This window comes from Petaurus breviceps, unplaced genomic scaffold (genome assembly GCF_028583685.1).
Source record: "Petaurus breviceps papuanus isolate PSGF00001 unplaced genomic scaffold, PetGlider_PUasm1.0 91133, whole genome shotgun sequence".
In the NCBI taxonomy this organism is placed as follows: Eukaryota; Metazoa; Chordata; class Mammalia; order Diprotodontia; family Petauridae; genus Petaurus; species Petaurus breviceps.
The window spans coordinates 57,073,631-57,092,603 of NW_027187419.1; the positions used below are offsets into that span (position 1 = coordinate 57,073,631).

An 18,973-nucleotide genomic window follows, 5' to 3' on the forward strand; every position below is an offset into this window, starting at 1 on the left:
TACCCAGTCAACATCTGGGTTTCCACATCTGGGTTTCTCAAAGCCGGGGGACTCTCAACAACGGCTTCCCAGAATTCAGATCAAATCACAGAACACTTCTCAAAGTGAGTCCCAAAACAAAGCTACACATCAGGGCCTATATAGCCTTCTCCTGGCTCAGAGAATGTAACAACCTTATTGACTCACCGGCCAATCAAGAAGTATCTACTGAAAAACAAGCCTCCCTCCCCAGGCTTCAGGTGCATTTTAGCCTAGGGGCAGGGAAGATCTTCCAAATTTGCATTCCCATTACAGTAGCTTAGCCACTTTCTTGTATAACCTGAATTGTTTTCTTTTGAAATATATTTATTTTTATTCTTAAACACAAAATGGTTATTTTTAGCAGAAAAAAATAATTTTACATAAGTCTGGAGAACTCTATTATGTACAGCTTGCTTTCCCTTTTAACCTACTAAATTCATCCTGTAGCTTTTAAAACTGCCTTGCTTGTCTGTTATTTTTCTTTTTTCTAGCCTTCTTCCTCTTCTTTTTCCAAATTATTTTCCAGGATAATAGTACCAATTCACAGCTCCACCAAACTTCATTTGTGTGACTGTCTTTGTACTACTTCTCCAACATTGACTCTTTCTGTAATTCATCTTTGTCAGTTTTCAGGGTGTGAGATGAAACTTCAGGCCTTTCCTGTTTTCACAGTATCACAAGATTTCAGAACAGAAAGATATTTAGAGATACTTATTTCAATCAGCCTTAAGATGAAATCCTTTTATGACTCCTCCAAGATGGTCATCCAGCTTCTACTTGAGTGTTTATGAAGGACAGTCCATGACCAATGCAAGCAGCCCATTTTACTTTAGACCAGTTCCAACCTTTAAAAAATTTTCCCTTAGATTGAGCCTAAATTGCTTCTCTACAACTTCCATCCATTGTTACTGATTCTGAACTATGGAGCCAAACAACAAATTGAATCCCTCATCTACTTGATGACTAACAAATACTTGAAGGCAGAAATCATGTTCTCACCTAAATGGTTTCATCTCTAGGCTAATGTCTTGAGTTTTTCCAACTGATTCTTGTATGATAAAATCTCTAGCTTCTCCCTTACCATCCTGGTCACCCTCTTCTAGTCATATTCCAGTTTGTCAATGTTTGTCCTAAAATGTGGCACCCAGAATTGAACCATAGTCTTCTATATGTGCCAGACAAAGATCATAATACTCTAGACCAGGGATGGGGAACCTGGATCCTCAAGGCCATATGTGGCCTTCTAGGTCATTGGGTATGACCTTTTGATTGAGTTCAAGTTTTACAGAATAAATACTTTCATTAAGGGGATTTATTCTGTGAAGTTTGGATTCAGTCAAAGGGCCATACTTGAGGACCTATAGGGCCACATGTGGCCTCGAGGATTCAGGGTTCCCACCCTTGCCATAGGCCTAACTCACTCTGGAAATAGTATATCTTCAGTATTTAAAGAGCAGTCATGAAGAAGCAGGATTAGATTTTTTTTTTGGGGGGGGGGGAGCAATTGGGGTTAAATGACTTTCCCAGGGTCACAAAGCTAGTAAGTAAGGTGAGGGTAAATTTGAACTCAAGTCCTTCTGACTCCAGGGGCAGTGCTCTATCCACTGTGCCACCTAGCTGCCCCAGGATTAGACTTCCTAAGACTTTTTTTTTTTTTTTTATGAGAGAGAACAGTGACCAGCACGTCAAAGCTAACATGAAGTTTTAGGCTTTTTGTAAAGGAAATTTCCTAATAATTAGAATGGGCTGCATCAGGAGGTTGTGGGTTCCCTGTTACTAGAAGTTTTCAAGCAGAGACTGTATTACTATTTGTTGGACATACTATACATGGGATTCTTGATGATCTATGGATTGGACTAAGTAGCTTCTCCCCCCCCCAAAAAAAAATTTAGTTGTATTGTCTTTATAGTAATCCCATGGTCTATATAGCTAAGTTCCTTTCATAAAAGTAAAGAAGATTTGCCTGGCATGAATTTTTCTTGATGAAGCCATCCTAATTTTCAGTGATAGCCATTTTCCTTATTTAAAACATAAAAATGATCCCTTTTTATGATATTTTCTGGAAATTTGCCAGAAATGAGCCAATAGTTTGGAGACTCCACCATCTTAGCTTTTTTGCCAAGTGGTATATCATTTTTTTTATCTTTGCTCCTATGGCATCTTTCCATTTCTCTCCAGTTTTTCAAAGATTGTTGGTAGTTGTATCTATCAGTTCTTTCAGAATCCTACAATATAGTTCATTCATCCCTGGTGACTTGAACTTGTTAATGGAAATCAAATGCTCTCTTAACAACTCCAAAACTAAAATAGAAGCAAAATAAAAATTGAATAGTTGTTTCAACTTCTGTCATCTATTATCATTATTTCCTTCACCATAAACACTAGTTCTATTCTTTCTTTTCTTTCCTCTTCTCCCAACATAGCTAAGAAATGCTGTTGTCAGCAGCACAAGCTCATTCAGAGTCTTAATGTTCTTACAATATTTATTGTAGATTTTTGTGATTCTTTGGCATCACTTCTCTCTTAATCTGCCTTTGTTTTCATCTTTTATACAAGTCTTTAAAAAATCTCAAATGGCCAGAGTTCCATAACCATCTATAAGATTCTTTAAGTAGCTCTGTTTTCTTCCTCATTGCAATTATTTGTATTTGTTTTGCTAGAATTGCCTATTTTGAATTTCCTAGTATTTGGTAGCACAGTGGATGGAACTGTGGGCCTGGAGTCAGAGAAACCTGAGTCCAAGTCTGGTCTCACACACTGTACTGTAATGCCAAGGAAAGGCAACTTCCCAAGGTTCAAAATACCAGCATAGGTGCTCTCTATTTTATTCAGTGACCAACCAAGAACAGAGAAGATCAAAACATGACATCATTCCAAATACAACATTTACTAAATGTGATTAAATAATCTCCAAGGACTACCCCACCCCAGGACCTTCCAATCATTCAATCAATTACAAAGTCCCTGGTCTAAATACTTCTCCACCCCTAGGCTATACCTTCATTCACCACAAAGCCCCTCTTCTCAAATGGAGATTAGTTTCCAAACATAAGTAAAGTACCTTCATTTGTCAATCACAGAGCACAAAAAGGTCAAAAGTTCCCCACCCCTGGATCTCAATTGAATCTACCCCAGAGTTACATCAAGTTTAAACACAGCACTTAATACCCAAATGGAGGTCTTTTCTTCATCTTCATCTTCAACAGGAGGCAAGTTCTCAGCAATCTTAGTTCCTGGGGAGACAAGGCTTAGCAAGGCCATAAGATACATTGCCAGTCCCTTCATTAATTCATCCTCTGTCTGTAGAACAGTCCTAGAACCCCTGAAAACATTAGCAAAACCCTCTCCTAGGATTTCTGTAAACATACAACAAGAAAATCCTTCTTCAGGGCTTCTGAACCAACAGAAAGGTTCCCAGACCCCTGCAACAACAGCACTGTCCTTCACCAGTGGACAGTATTCACTCTCTGTCTGCAGGACAGTCTCAGGGCTTCTTAACCAAAAGCCAGCTTCCAGGACTTCTTCAACAACAGGACTGTCTTTCACCAGTGGACAAATCTGGCAAAACAACATCAAAACAGACAGACAAAGTACCAGCAAAACAGCCATGTCTCCTCAGTCCTTGGCAGCTCAGGGGGCAGGTCTCAAAAGTCCAGGGCAATTCAAAGCGGTCACCAGCAATTCTCTTAGTCTCTCTCTCTCCACGAGGTGCTGCTTCCAAAAAAGTTCTTCTGCCTCTCTCTTGTCTCTCCAAATCTACGTCACCAGCTCCTCCCAGTTCAGGACTTTCTTTTCACATCAACAAGCCCATCCCACAGGTGGGATTAACAAACTCTGGGTTTTAACACAATCAATTTGAAAAACCAAGCCAATACAGGGGAATCTTTAAATGCCATTACTATCACACACACTTACTAGCTGCATGACCCTGGACAAGTTACTTACCTTCTGTTAGCCTCAGTTTCTTTAACTGTAAAATGTGGATAAATAATAGCATCTACCTCCCAAGATTGTTGTGAGGATCAAATGAGATAATATTTGTAGGAAGTGTTTAACACATAGTAGCAGCTATAACAATGATAATTCCCTTCCTCTACCATCTCTCTTATTCTGACTTCTCTTGTAAAGCTTTAGGTCATGAGTGGCTAACTTTATGATTTCTAAATTCTTAAATCTGTTATCCCCAGATTTAAAGTATGTGTCAAACTATGCCAAAATTTTCTTTTAAACTTCTAAGATGGATTAATTACATCCTCTCAAGGGTCTCATCATTTTGCTTTAAGCAATCTCTGTTGTCCAAATTAGATTAGAATAGCAATTGTCCTCATTGCTGCTTCCCCCTTTTAACAAATGGATTTTTCAGAAAAGTCAAGCAGTTATTCATTCTTTTGTTACTTTCAGAGAGGGTTCCACCAGATGCTACTATGGCCTGCCTCTAGCTCACTTTTACAATTTGTTTTCCAAGGTTCTTATGCCTAACATATCCCTTTCCTGAGAGGCTGCAGTATCCCTACTGGCCACCAGAGGGCACAATTCTAGGCCCTTCCCCCTATTTCTAAGCTTTTTAACAGGAATACTCAAAACAGTTTTTCTTAAGTTCTGACTCCCTCCCTCACTAGCAGGGCCCCAATTTAATCAAGGTGATGAAATGGAATTTTTCTCAAAATACTAGATTCTATTTTATCCATATTAATTGGACAGTAACTCAGCAGAAGAATAAATAGTACTAGAATTTATATTGGCAAATGAAAGATTCTGCCCAAGCCAAATGAAATTCTTTGTTTGCCTAGCCATTGCAATCCAATCTCTGACCTACTTTGACCTGGATGGAGAGAGAGGTGAAGCCAGAACCTAAGTGACGGACTAGGGAAAAGGGGAGAAGGAACAAAGATAATGGAAGGTGAAGAAAAGGTTTGCCAAGGTATCAGGATAGGAGATTGTAGTCAAACAAGAATTTGAGAATTTTAGATTATACTAAGGTATAACCTAAGTAATCGGATAATCAGAGTCTTCTTTCTTCTACCCCTGAATCTCTTGAAGCCTTCCCTCCTCACTTTTTTTTTTCTTCCCCTGCTGAACCTGCCCTACTAATGTCCATCTTTGGGTTACCATCATAGTCTTTCTACTCTGTGACTGTTCCCAAATTATAAGTGCATTTATAGCCAGAGCCCCACAAATTTTGTTGTATTTACTTTGTATATATTTGGTTTATACTTATAGGTGTATATATTGTTTTCCCACATGGAATATAACTTCTTTGAAGGCAGGTTCTGTTTCGTTTTTCAATTTGTATCCCAGGTAGTTAAAATAGTACTTGGATCATAGTTTGATGGTTGATTAATTTTGCATTCCTTTTCCTGACTTTTCACCTTCTAACAGTATTTTTTTCCATTGATTTTACTCATTCAATGAATTCTAAAATTTTGACATTTCCTCTTTAAGATTTTTATTGTTGACTTCCTCCTCCTAAACCTAGGGTGAGCCTTGACTGATATTTAGGATTCAAATTCCAATTCATTATTATTTCTTTTCCCTACAGGACACAACTTTGGGTATGTAGCAATAACATTAACTCTGTTTACTCTATATGGGATAATTATGGAGATATGACTGAGTCATTGAAGCTGACCTTTTGGAGGGATCAGTGGCTATTTCTCTGTTGAGGCTTTGGAGGATATTTCAATGTGTTCCCTGGATTATACTATTTATATGCAATACCCATTTAAGCCCTCCTACATTTGAAAGCTCTAGGACCCCAGCAAGGTTTGAAGTCAACAGAATTCTATAAATTATGGTTATGCTAATTCAGTAAAGTAGTATTATAAAAAGTAACCAGATGCTTTCATCCATATAACACTTAAATTAAACCAAGAAATTTACAAGTTAAATTGAATGACAGGACAACTTCTTTATAGGCCTAGAATTCTATGACCATTACTATGTCTAATGTTAGCTTTGAGTTGAACATGAAAGATGCTGTCTGGAGATGGCAACAGTCAGTTAATGGAATCAAAACATCATTTTTCAAAGTGATTCAAAGAAATAGAAACTTTTGTAGCATCAAAATAAATATTAGTGATGTTAAATGGTATATGTGAACAAAATAAAATAATCCTAGATATGGGGAAATATTTTGGGACCTGTTTTGTAAATGTGATCTATGTAGTTTTATAGATTTAGTTATTGAAAAATTCTTGTATTCCTGAAGCCTTCTTAATGCATGAAAGTTTATTTAACCAGCATATTAAACTAATGTTTTTTTACAATTTCTATGTGTAAGGCAAGTATAAAAAATAAATATCACCTTTTAATCTTTCATAAGCAATGAGTTACATAGAAACAACTTTGGTTTTGGAAATATTCCATACCCATTTATTTTGAAGTATTAGTGGTTGTCTTATACTAATGACTTGATTTTTATGTATTAATAAATCCCAGTGAGATGATAAAGAATTAATGGACAGAGAATTCATAAAGGTATGAAATATCTTGTAACATAATGATTAGTTGAGCCTGTGTCAGTCCTAAATTTATGGCCTACAGCTGTTGGGTGACAGAAGCATCAACTTTCACAGGGATCTATAGTGTGGTTAGATGGTTAAAGAAAATAGGAGGCATTCTGAAGAATAAAGTGAAGTGTAGATAAAAACCATGAATTTTCATTGCATTGTTTTTAAAGATTATTTCATGTAAGCATAAAATAAAGCAGATTTCATCCATAATAAAAGATGAAGAATGAAAAACCTTTCTAGGTTTGGCATTTAGGCATTTTTTAAAATAATTTATCATAAAGCTATGCTATTCTTTTTCATTCTTTTTTAAAACTGCTATTGCTTAGAAACTAGATAGAAAAAGAAACTTATTATGTAGAACTGAAATGTTGAACAAAAATCTTTTTATTTTCTTTTTATCAACTATAAAAGAACCATCAATGTCTTAACATGTGTAATTTTCTTGGCATTATTACTACTAATGATAGACACAATTCTAAAAGTTTTCTCCCTCAAATATTAATAATTTTGATTTGAAGGGGGGCATAAGGCAAGTTACTTGTCAAAATATTTAAAGGAATTTCATAAGATGATTATCCTAAAATAATATTCAGTTTTTAATGAAACACAAATAAGTAGGAAATATTTTTCATAATAACAATTAGCATTTATATACTGCTTTATGATTCACAAAGCACTTTATAATCATTATCTCATTTGATCCTCACAAAAGCCTGGGAAGGTAGGTGCTATTATTATCCCCATTTTACAGATGAGGAAACTGAGGCAGGCAGAGGTTAAGTGGGTCACACTGCTAGTAAGTATCTGAAGCTGTATTCAAATTCAGGGCTTCCTGACTCCAGATCCAGTACTTTATCCACTGTATCACCTAGCGGCATTGAAAAGTCACAACTTCTAAACTTTTGTATATTACTTTGAAATTATATTGCATAAGATGGAATCATCTGTGTCTCTATAAATGGAAAAAAATAAGCCTTTTTTTCCATTCAATGTGTTGAAGATTATTTTGAAGGTTATGTAAGACTATCCTCCTCAGCATAATTCAAGGATTACAAGTTGATTTTATAGGAATGCTATTTTTCTTTTTATTGGCACAGTTAAAACTGTGTGTTGGAAGTGGTGGTTAAACAATTTCAAGTGTGGTGAGAGCTGTTTATGTCACTGAGTAAAATTAGATGGGTCTGTTGCCAATAGCAGGGGATGAAATGTAAGACATGGCCAAATAAGTGAGTGTATTTTCTTCCAATGATAATCAGGGCGGGACCTAAAATACCTTCTACTCCAGTTTTGAAAGGAGTGGAAAAGTTTCAGACTTTCTGTCTTTGTTTGAAATCAAGTTTGTTGTAGTTATTTCACCAGTGTGCTTTTTAATACATATAAGGTAAGTTATCAAGTATCTTTTTTCATGAGTTTTGCCTTAGGTTTTTACTGTGGAGAAATTTGTAATCTATTATATAAAGATAAAATTATACTTCTTTTTTTCTGAAATAAAGGTTGAGAATGTTTAATTATGCTAATCTCTGTAACCTCTGTAATGATTTCAGTTCTAATATCAGCTATTTTTAAATCAGCAGGGTGGTATCACAGATTTTGTAATCTATTATTGCACACTTTTAATATAAGCATGGACTTGTGAAATATCCTAAGTAACAGATAATTTCATTTTGTAGACTATAACTATCATGCCTTTATTTTGTATTGCTATGTATTTTTTCCATAACTTAATCCTTACTATTTCCACTCCTAATTTTATAGTCATTATTTTTCCTGCTGAAACATATTTTTCCCTTCTTCTTACCATGGATTAGATGTTTATTTTAATGTAGGAAATTACCAGAATAAGACTGCCAGGGCTGTTTTACATATTAACAGGCAGGAAGCTCCATAGAAAAAGAAAGTAAAACATTTCCCATCTCAGAGAGGAAAAGGAGAAACTTTCTCCCTAGTAACCTGAACTACAGTGTGTGAACAAACAGCTCAATCTAGTAAGTCAAAAAAACAAAGTAGCAGCCTCACGTTTCCTTATAGCATTAAGAGAAGGGAGGGCAAAATGTTGAAATTTTTAAAACTTCTGCCTAGAAAATAGTTTCTTTCTCTACAGTTTTTCAAAATATGGAATATGGTTATTGGAGAACCCAAGTTTGTAAGAGAATTCATAAACAACACTAACAAGGGAAAAGTATAACTCAGCTGGCTTGATAATTATTGCCAGCTGGTTGAAATGACTGACTAGTAGAACAAGAGTTAAGAAAAATTGCTATATTTCATTCAAAATATTTAACTTAAGACATTTTGATTATTTATTAAAATTATTTTGCAGAGAAATGAGCAAAAAATTTTAACTAATAGTAACTGTGTCACTGTTAAAAGTAGGTAAGGGATGGAAAAGCTTTGTGAGGTATTGGATTTGTTTGTTTTTTAAAGGCCAAATGAAAAGCAGCACTGAATACAAAATGTGTTTAGATATTTAATCCCCTACATTGCTTTAAGATGTAATGGCAGCAAAGTCACTAACAGCCTAGCAAGCAGGGACCTGAAAGTGTGGAAGATATACCTGCAGGCTATTCCATCCCAGGGGTGAGGAATGAGAGCAGAGTATATGATGGAAGGTGCAGAAGTGGTAAATTGCAGGCTCCCCCTCTAGTCATTAACCCTTCATTGTTCTGAAACAGCAAAGTGTGATACTGTGAACAAGTTGACCATAAAACTGATAGGGAGTATTTAGGACTGTCTCTAGATCCTGCTTTTATCCTTTTATAACTGTTCTCTGCCTCCTTGTTGAAATGGTTGCAATTGGCTCCTTTGGACATCCAAGGGATGGCTCTGGGTTATCCAGGGGAGAGTAGAATTACAGAGTAGCATCCATTTGTCACAACCTGTTTCTCCAGGAGTCAATATAGGATCTTGGGCCCCCGCCTATGCAGAGTACATACCAATGATGAAAGAGTGCTTTCAAGAAAGTGACTTGTAAACCTTAAAATCCTATACCAGGAGTGGGGAACTTACATCCTCGAGGTCACAGTCAAAGGGACTTGTGTACCTAGAGGGCCCATAGGTTCCCAACCCCTGTCCTATGCAACTCTGTACTATTGAAGTTTTTCAGACTTAATAACCTGATGCATGTGTGACAAGACCTGAACAAGGGTGCTTTCCTTCTAGGAAAAGCAAATGCAGCAGCAGTTGAGGGCCCTTTCTTTGTTACCCACCTTCCATAGGAAGAGCTGCCCCGCTCCCATTACCTTGCAATAGGGATTACTAACATTTACTGTAATGGACGCTATTACAGTCTGGTGAAGCCTATAGACCCCATTCTCAGAATAATGTTTTTGAACGCATAAAAAGTACATAAAATTACAAAGGCAGTCATTTATATTAAATTACATTTGTCAAACTATTTTTTAAAATAAGTTCACTGACCCCATGTTAAGAATACCTGCAGGGGTGGCTAGATGGGGCAGTGAATAGAGCATTAGCCCTGGAGTCAGGAGGACCTGAGTTCAAATGTGGCTTCAGACACTTAACACTTACTAGCTGTGTGACCTGGGACAAGTCACTTAACCACAATTGCCCTCCAAAAAGAAAAAAAAAAAAGAATCCTTGCAGGAAAATATTGCACAGCAATTGGGTGGCCAGTTGCAGAAGATGAAAACAATAACTATACATGTGTAGCTACATAGTTATGTCTGGTTAATTTGACCACATCTGCCCAGCCTCTACCATCAGAGACATTCCTTATTTTTCTGCTAGGGGAGAGAGAGAGAGAAATACAGAAATACAGAAATACATGCAGTGCAAGGGACCTGTTGTTCCTGGGGTGCTGTGAATCAACATTTGAAATGCAACCATTTCCATTTGCCTATGATCTAGCAAAAATGCCATTCATTATAGGGGACTTGTTAGAGGCTGCACTGGACTGGATTGTGACTTTCATGGAAAAACTGCTGGTACATTTGTAGAATCCTGGGCATTTCCTGGGTATGTTCATTGCCATGATGATGAGAATCCAGCAATAAGACCCGTCCCTTGTTAATTGCACTAATGAGTTCTAACAGTTGTGAGCAATCATGTATTGGCAGGAAGAAAATTCTAATCAAAATATTTAATAGAGATCTTAATGAGGAACTATAGCAACAAATACAAAAATGCTACTTCCCAGTGAACTTTAATTGAGTTAGGGGTTCAGTTGAGCATTTAGAAGATCAAAAGTGATTGAAGGAATAAGTCCTGAGCTCTATGGAAGATTCATATAAAAGCCCAGATGCAGAAATAGGAAGTTGAAATAAGAGGCTGAATCTATGCAATCTTCAAGATCCCCAGATTCAGCATTTGTGACCCATGGGGGGCTATTTTTCAAAAGATCCATCAGCCCCTTTTTCTCCCAGTGTAGTCAGGGACACTCCTGCAGGAAGAATATCTCTAAGAAACCAAAAACAACTGAGACATTTCTTTCTTTGATAGCCTTTTGTGCCCATGGCAGTGGGAATCTCTGCATTAAAGAGTATGGACAGTATAGTCATTTCTTAACATAATTCTGAACTGTATTTCAAAATTACTAGGCCAATTCATAATTCCACCAACAGAGCATAAATATGTCTATCTTTCATAAGTCATATAACATGGACTTGTCATTTTTGCAAATTTATGGTTGTCAAGTGAAAATACAGAGTTGATTTATTTAGCATTTCTCTTATTAGTGATTTGGAGCAGTCTCATGTGACTGTTAATAATTTATAATTCTTATCAACTGTTCATATTTTTCAACTACTTATCAAATTGGCAATTGCTTTTGGTCTTTCTATATATTTGTACCAGTTTCATCTTCACTATATGTATCATATGTATAAAGATATACATATATATTTGTTTTGTTCCCCACTGGAACTTAATTTTTTTGAAGAAAATATTTATTTTGCCTTTCTTTGTATCTCAAACACACAGTACAGTTATTCAATACATATTAAGCAGTCCATAAATGCTTGTTGATTGATTGATAGGTAGTTCTATATATATATATTCAGTATGACACTTAATAGAGATATTGGATATAAATATTTTCCCAATCTAGACCTTACTTTTGCATCCTAGTTGTGCTGATTTTGTTCATTCAAAAGCTATACGGTTTCATGAAATCATATAATTATATAATGTATTCTGCATTATCAATAAATAATATGTTTTGGACATCCCTGGCCCTTGGTTGTTTGAGGATTCTATCTTTCTCCTTTTCCCACCAACCAGAGCAGTGAAAGGTATTTTATATGTTTCTCTTCTAGTTTTTTTTATGGTATGATTTATTAATATTTAGCCCACATATCAATTTTTCTTTTATTATGGTATTTGGTATAATATGTTAGTCTAAAATTTAATTTCTGTCAAAGTACTTACCAGTTTTCCCAGCACTTCTTTTCAAATAAAAAGTTCTTCTCCAAGTAATTTATGTTTATTGAATTAAATTATTTCTGATTCTTCCTTGCTTAATTTTAATCTATCTGTTCCTTTGATCTCCTTTTATATTCTTAACCAGTACCAAATAGTTTGTATGTTTGCTACCACTGTAAAGCATAACTATTATATTATAGCACTGAAAGTTGTATTCTTCATTCCTATGAATTTTTTTTAATTTTCCTTAAGAAACCAGCTCTTTTGATTTTTTAAAATGCTTTTTTATTATTTGGTGTCTAATCCTTAAAAATATAGTTTGATTGGTACAGCACTAAATTGTAAATTAATGTAGATATCATCATCATTTTAATTTTGTTGGAGTAGTCCAAGTATGAACACTGAATATCTCTCTAGTTTTCTTTTTTCTAGTAATTTCAATTTTTAATTTCTTTTAGGGACATTTTGTGATTTTATCCATATATGTCATGGTAGATTCTGTATAACTTGATAGATTGACTGACAAGTACTTTGTGCATTTTGTAGCTATTTTGAATATGAAATGGGCACTTCAGATACCAAGTGATGTCATTTGACTGATTCAGAAAACACTTGTTAAGTATCCACTATGTAAGGATACAAAACAAAACAGTCTCTGCTCTTAAGGAACATACATTCTTTGGTGAACACAATTGTATACATATTCCCTGATACATTGTTCTGCAACTCAAAGGACCTGGGTTCACATCTGCCCTCTTATACTACCTTGTGACCTTGGACAATTTATCTAATCTCCATCTGCCTCAGTTTCCAATCCATAATATGAGAGGGTGTGTGGATTAGATGGCTTCTGGGGTCCCTTCTAGCTCTAAATCTATGATTCTATGCTAAATTTAGGAAGGAGAGAGCACTAACAACTTGGGGAGAAAGAATAATTTCATAGAGGAGGAAATATCTCAGCTCAAACTTGAAAGAACCTAGAAGTTCTGGGGAGTCAGATGAAGGGGGAGAAGGAGTGCATTCTAGACCTAATGGACAATCTGTATGAAAGCATAGACTCAGGAGGACTGGGTGTCATGTGGCTAGTTTGTTTGCATAAAGATAAATGATAAGGGATATGGAAGGCAAACTACAGCCAGATTTTGGAGCTCTTTAAATATTAGGACAATGAGTTTGTAGTTTATATTAGATTCAATGGGAAGGGGGAGAGTGTATCAGCAATGCCATATTCACAATGCCTATAGAGATTACAAATATGCTGATATAATTATCCATCACAAAATACATCAGGTTTGCCATATGGGGAAATAAACTAGAAAATTTATTAAGATACCAAAAGACTGAGTCCCAAAACCAGAAAGTGAAAGCCATCAGAGTAGTTATGACATTGGCACAGGTAGATAAAGTAGAAAGCACCCACATTTTCAAGCCTTTAAAACAGAACAGGCTACCTCAGGCAAAGGTCCTCCTCTCCCCACTCACAGCAACCACCCAGCGTCCTGGAAGAGCGCTCCCAGCAGCTCCGGCCCCTGGCAGTCCTCAGCCGGAGTCCTAACTCAAAAAAAAAAAAAAATGCAACCGCCACCAACTGCCAACCGCAGGACCATTAGCTCGGCTTTTCACTTTCTCTTGCTCTGCTATGTCAGCACGTCCATGGGGCATGGGAGATCTTTAAATCCCATAACCCTTACAGAGGGGCACTTAAGATTTTTGAGAAGGGGAGTGACATGATCAGAAAATCCTCCCTGTCACTCTCCCACTTGCCCCACTCCCCAACTTTCCTAGACTTCCTACACAAATTTGTTGTGATATATAAACAGTAATCATGTTATCTTCCCAATAGATGCTGGAACATTTACAGCAATGAAGAGGGATATTGACTCAGTTTCTCTAGGGCTTTATTACAAACAATAGAAGTATGTCTTCTATCAAACCCAGCTGGTGTTCATTGGACATACGCATAGTCATAGTGATGGAAGGTTATTTGGAATTGGTAATCATCACATAACTCATTAATCAACAAGCATTTATTACATATCTGCTATGTGTCAGGAACTGTACTAGATGCAAAGGATACAAACAATAAAATGAAACATTCTCCTCTGTCAAGGAGCATTTGGGGAGACAACATAGAAATTTGTGATTATATACAGAATATATATTAAATAAATACTTGGTAATTTAGAGTGGAACCAAGGAGGGAGTACATTCCAGACACAGTGGATAGACACTGAAAAGGCATGGAGACAAGAGTTGAGATGCAATGTGTGAGTCACAGAAAGAAGACCAGTTCAGCTAAATTGTAAATGTAGGAATGGGAAGTAATGTATAATGAATCAGGAAATGTAGATTGGGGCTAGGTTGTGAAGAATGTTAAAAGGTAAACAGAAGAATTTATATTTTATCTTAGAGGCAATAGATAGCTGATGAATTGCCTTGGTTGTGAAGCAACATGGTCATACGTGCTCTTATGGAAATCATTTTGACAGCTGTGGAGGATGAGTTGAAGTAATAAGAGAATTGAGGCAGAAAGAACAATTAGTAGTTCATTGTTCAAGGGAGAGGTAATAAAGGTTTAATTAAGGTGGGAGCTGATAAAGAAGTCACCAAGTGAGAGTATAGGGAAAAGACTAAGTCCCAGAACCTTAAGGATACATAAACAGGATGAGTGATATGGATAATGAGCCAGCAAAGAAACTTAGGTGAAACAGCCACATGATGAAGTAAGGGAAACAAAGGTTGAGGTATAGGGTTAGGGGTGCTGGAGACCTCAAAATACCAACATGCCAGGTCTTGCCAAATGAATTCGACTCAAAGTCTTCTCTCAGCCAAAGGAAAGCAAAGTTTATTCAAAGTTCATGGGTAAATGGGTAGGTAGACTCTTAAGGCATCTCGGTATCTATGACACTTGCATTGGACAAGTGGGCCAGAATCATCTGACACAGAATGAGTCTGCACTAGATCATTCTCTGGCCTTCCCTGGGAGGCAAGATGGGTCTAATATACAGAAAGTTGTGGGAGGAATCTAGGGGTGGTCTAGAGGAGGAGTTTGGGGAGGGTCTTCAGGGAGAGTCAGATGAGGTCAAGACTCCAGTAATGAGTTTGGGAAGGGTCTTCAGGAGGAGTCAGATGGGGTCAGACTCCAGTAATCAGTTTGGGGAGGGTGTTCAGGAGGAGTCAATGAGGTCAGACTCCAGTAATGAGAGATTAAGGATGAGAAGTTGCTGGAGGCTTCCGGGAGACAATGGTGGGCTAGGCCAGTTCAAGGGTGTAACAGATTTGAGTACAGATATTTTGGGAGGATCTGGGGTGGGAAGTTGCTGGACAAAGGAGCCTAAGCTAATAACAAAGGTTTGGCCAGAGCCACAATGAAAGGTTTATGGCCTCAGGCAAATGCCTCATTGTGGGAAGATTAAAGGAGAGCTCTAGGGGGTTCCCAGAGCCTGTAACTCATGACAATGGGGATGACATTAAGGAGACAATAATGTAGTGAAACTCCAGAGAAAAAAAACAACAACCAGGAAATCAACAGTATCAAATGCTGTACAGAGGTCAATAAAGATGAGAACTGAGGAAAGATCATAATATAATTTTTAAAAATCCTTGGTAGCTTGAAGGGAGGAAAAGAGTTTTTGCCAAGAAGTAAGGTAAAAAGCAAGATAGTGAAGAATAAAGGTTTTTCAGTAGTTACTGGGTAAAGCCAGTCTTCACAATTAATTTGTCCTAGGGTAATCCTCACTAACCAGCCCCCCAAGTGTTAAAGAAGGAAGCTGTTTACTCAGAAAGAGAACAGGAGGAGTCTTTAATGAATTGAAGAGTGCCATCATATTAGCCACCATCATGTTGGATCTTGAACCAAGCTATCCTTTCTACTTGCAACTATCATATGGGTTGATGAGGGACGGAATCCCAATAGGTTCAGCAGGAATTCTGATCTTATCTAAGACCAGAAAACCTGCAAGAGCATCTGGAAAGAATTCAAGGTCTCAGGCTTAATTGGAGTGAGAGTTGTAGAAGTTTCTCTATGAGAAGCGGGCAAGAGTCCTTTAGGGGACCTGCAAATGAGAGGGGTACATGCTTTTACTTTTAAAGGGTAGGGCTGCCATTGTCAGGGCTGATCGGATGGAAGGGACCTCAGTGCATAGATAAAGGTCAGAGCTGACCAAGAGGAACTTGTGACTTTAGTGCATAGATAGTTTAGATAAGATTTGGGTCAGGCTGAAGGAGACAAAAGGCAAGGGCAAAGGAGGGTGTGGGCCAGGCCAGAGGAGAAATGAAGAGATTAAGTAAGAACAAAGGAGTCCCAATGTGTTGCCTAGGTGGAGTTTGGAATAGGGGGAAGGGGCAGAGCCCAAGGTTGGGAAAGGAATTTTACAGATAGTTTTACAATACAAAGTTCAGTTACAACTGCACAGACTGGTTTTACAAGTTGGTTTCACAAATTGACCTAGACCCCAAGTACCCCATTCTGGGTGACCTGGTCAGAAAGAACCTGGAGTTTATACTCAGAGATCACTGATTTGCCTATAGTCTGCTATTCCAAGTAGCTCTACTAGCAGAAAGAAATCATTGTAATGGACTAAGAGCTGCTGTTCTCAAGGTCCCTTTCCATTGACTCAAACAGGACCAGCACCTCATTATCATTATGGCACACCTCAAGAATCTTTTCCCATCTCAAATAAATCCTACTTAATTTTAAAATACCTACATACTTTTAAAAAAAATATATAGTTCACTTTGACATCATTTGTTTCCCAGTTTATCCCTCTCCCATTACCCATCCCAGAGAATAATTCTTTATTATAAAGAATAACAGAAGGAAAAATAGTCGATGAAAATTCAATAAAACATCAACCAAGCCCAATGTTGTATGCCATGTTCGTTGCTCATAGTCTTTAACTCCTGCAAAATAAAACCAACTTCTGTCTTGTATGCATACATTCAAGTCTTGCTGTCCCCCCACCACTTTTTTTTCCTAAGAATTATATGCCTTCCAGGAGAGAGAGAGAGTGAGAGTCTGGAGAGAGAAAACTTGAGAGAATGTGAACTTTTGACTGTCTGGTCTTTTGGGATGTTGGGAACAAGGCAATGTTGCATAGAAAGTAGGCTTTTGGGAAATTTCTACCCTGTGAAAGTAGAGCTTGCATGTAGTGTTTGTGACAGAAGACCAAATATGACCAAGCCTTGAGTATATTTTTTGTAAATATTGGTCTCAACATTGTTTGCTATTCATTAAGAACAAGAAACATGCTTTCTTTGCCATTCATTATTGCTGAAAGTGGGATATGTATGTGTGTATGTATAAATCACCTCTTTGTGTGTATACACACACACACACCCCTTTAAGAAGGTAATTGGGGGCTTAATTTACTCTCTCTTAGTCAAACAGCAACTCTTGGGTTATTTTCTAAATGCCTTATGGGTCGCTGTGTTTGTTGGAATCTTAATAAGACAGCTATGACTTTCCTCAAGAAAGAATTTGAAGTTTTTATGAGGATAGAGGACAGGTTTAGGAGGAGAGAGGCAATGGGAAAGGTCCAAGACTAGGAAATTGTTATTGAAAAGAGGAATGCAAATTTCAAGATAATAGAACTAAAACAATTTTGGTTGACAGTAAAGTCTAAGGTACAATCACCCCTATAAATTTCTGAGATAGAATGGAGATAGAGTTAGCAAAAATCAAGAACATTGATAAACTAGAAAGCTAGGATGTTTGAAGGGACATGCATGTAAATTTTGGAATCCCCATATATGAGGGTTGATATAGAGAGATAAAATGTGAACCAGGAATTTAACACCTTAAGAAAACAGGACAGTGCCCCGAAGTCTAGTTAGCAATAAATAAAGTATTTCCTTTTGGTGATTGTTGTTCACTTGCTTTTCAATCATGTCTGACTCTTTGTGATCCCATTTGGGGTTCTCTTGGCAAAGTTACTAAAATTGTTTAACATTTCCTTCTCCAGCTCATTTTACAGATGAGGAAACTAAGGTAAATGGGTTTAAGTTACTTGCCCAGAGTCACATAGCTAATAAGTGTCTGAAGCTAGATTTGAATTCATGAAGATGAGTCTTCCCGATTCCAAGCCCAGAGCTCTGTACACTGTGTCACCTAACCTGCCCGAACTATTTTTTTAGAATGATATGAATAGGAAAGGATTTAAAGTTCTTGGATTACAGTATTAGAGGGATAATCTGTGGGCTTTTAAGGGAATTTCTAACTCAATATAAACATCAAATCTATCAAAAATGACATCTATAAATTGAGGATATAATTCTTAATAATACCCCCCAAAATAGAAACACATGATATACAGAGGATAGAATTAGATTCCTAATCTGTGTCTTTACTGGAGCCTTCTGGGACTGGCTTATTTGAGACAAGGTCATAGAGCCTACAAGCTCTAAACTGAGCAGAGGGGGAAAACAGGAGAGACAGGAAGAGTTTCAGTTAAGCCTGCTTGAAAGCAAGAGAGAAATAAGGGAAGAGGTGCATTTGTTTTCTTCTGTACCTGATAGAGAATTTTAGAAAGATAAATTACTCCAGATCTACCCCCACAAAAGAGTAGGAAAATTCCTCTAAAAGAGAAATTCCGTGTCCTTTCAATTAATAAGCCTTTATTATGCACACGTTTGGAACTTTGCTAGGTGTCAAGATTAGAAAAACAAAACAGTGCAATTCAAAATCAAACCCTCTCACCAAGGCACTCAGGGTCTGTATAGACCTCCTTAGTAAATTAAGAGGATGTTACCTTTACTCTTGGTAGTCTTTTAGTCTGCTCAACACTCCTTGACACTTGGAGACAAAACCATACCCTTTATTTCAAAGTTGATGTCAGATCTGAGGGATCCTCTCCGCTCTAGTTTAATGTAGAGTTTAAATAACTCTTTCAAGAGTTATGGGTGATTTTTTCAGTTACTGTATCCAGTGGCTTTTCTCATTCCCCATCCTACTTTACCTTTCTGCAACTTTTGATACTATTAATTACTATTCCCTTCCTTGATAATTTCTCCTCCTTTAGTTTCTATAACATTGCCATCTCCTGCTTCTCTCCTTACCAGTC

The 18,973-nt window shown here is 37.0% G+C and overlaps 1 protein-coding gene across 3 annotated transcripts in view; it reads left to right on the forward strand.

Moving 5' to 3' along the window:
• The window catches only part of SGCG (sarcoglycan gamma), a 313,430-nt gene that overhangs the window by 50,081 nt on the left and 244,376 nt on the right, over positions 1–18,973 (forward strand). The window contains exon 1 of one of the 3 annotated variants that reach the window (XM_069080731.1): positions 7,758–7,914. The exons of 1 other annotated variant lie outside the window; for it this stretch is intronic. The gene's annotated coding sequence lies outside the window, so the exon portion shown is untranslated. Of the gene's footprint in view, positions 1–7,757; positions 7,915–18,973 lie in introns of those variants that run through there. One more of the 3 variants, XM_069080732.1, reaches the window with a different exon arrangement.